The sequence below is a fragment of the Tupaia chinensis genome, unplaced genomic scaffold (assembly GCF_000334495.1).
Source record: "Tupaia chinensis unplaced genomic scaffold, TupChi_1.0 Scaffold000292_1, whole genome shotgun sequence".
Taxonomy (NCBI): Eukaryota; Metazoa; Chordata; class Mammalia; order Scandentia; family Tupaiidae; genus Tupaia; species Tupaia belangeri.
In genome coordinates, this window is record NW_006159777.1 from 3,060,716 (window position 1) to 3,062,024 (window position 1,309).

Genomic DNA, 1,309 nt, shown 5'->3' on the forward strand with positions numbered 1-1,309 from the left:
ACTACGTGGGAGTCCAGCGACATAGCCATTACTCTAACTGCTGGTTCCCAAGGAGGAACCTCTTGATTTAAAAACTCTGTTTTTCTTCTTCTTTTTTTTTTTTTTTGTTTGCTAAACGCCCTGTTTATTCTGCACACAAGGTTCAGAAATGTACAGACACAGCTCGTAGGCCGAACGATCCATGTGCAGTTGAGACTTCGCAACTACACAAGCAGCAATGACGATGACGACGTGGGGGCACCTTAGCCAGCCACGTGTTTAACGCAAATGCAGTGAGAATGGGTCACAAACTGTTCCTCTCACTCACAGGCACATTCTCCTGCTCTAATCTTTAAGAACAAGTGGAGCCTTCACTTGGCCGGCCACCTCCTTGTCGCTCAGCGCCTCAACAATCGCGAGAGCAAATTCGTGGTCCCAGGACCACGGCTCGTAAGAATCAGACCACCCTTTTCCACACGATTCTCAGAGTAGGTGTAATGACTTCCATTCATCATTTTGCCTTTAGCAAGTGGGTGTGTTGTAACTTTGCTTCCAAAGCCTATTTCATGAGCCACCAGGGCGGTAGGACCTGCGCAGATGGCGGCTCTGAGGCCCTTCCGCTTTTCCTGCTTCTTCAGGGTCTCTTTCACGGCAGCGGACTCGGATAAATTCTGTGCACCCAGATTACCTCCTGGTAGAACCACCACGTCATATGGTCCCTCTTTTTCTGCATCTTCGAGACAGGCATCAGGACAAATGACAACATCGCGACTACCCTGCACTGGGTCTTTCCAGCCAGGCCGGCGACCGTGACCTTAATCCCAGCTCGCCTCATGACGTCTGCAGGGGTGACTGTCTCCATCTCCTCCGCTCCTTTAGCCAGGGTCACCACAGCTCTTTTTGAAGCCATTTTTATGTTATTTTTTTAAGACCCACACCAGACTACATGGGTACACGCCAAAACTCTGTTTTTCTTTAAACGATCCTCCAGAAGCCAGGGTGTTAGACCCCACAGAGGGTCGCTTCCCGTGAGGGGTTGAGCCCAGGAGTGTCCAAAGTTTTAACAGCTTTATCCATGTGATGAACTGAGCGTATTTAAATGTGTGTTTTGACGAGTCAGTCCTGAGTTTCCTGTAGCCCCTGCCACTGTAATTCCTCCTTCCCTGTCCTCACCCCACCCAGGAAACCACTGACCTGCTCTCTGTCACAGTGGACTAAGAGTGTGTGTGTGAGCGAGCTGTGAGTGTGTGAGTTGTGAGTGTGTGAGTGAGTGTGTAAGATGTGAGTGTGTGAGGTGTGAGTGAGTGTGTAAGATGTGAGCGTGTGAGAT

At 49.8% G+C, this 1,309-nt stretch overlaps 1 pseudogene; it reads right to left on the minus strand.

Moving 5' to 3' along the window:
• Positions 1-308: 308 nt before the first annotated feature.
• LOC102479846 (protein/nucleic acid deglycase DJ-1 pseudogene) lies at positions 309-904 on the minus strand (annotated as a pseudogene).
• Between the last annotated feature and the right edge of the window lie 405 nt (positions 905-1,309).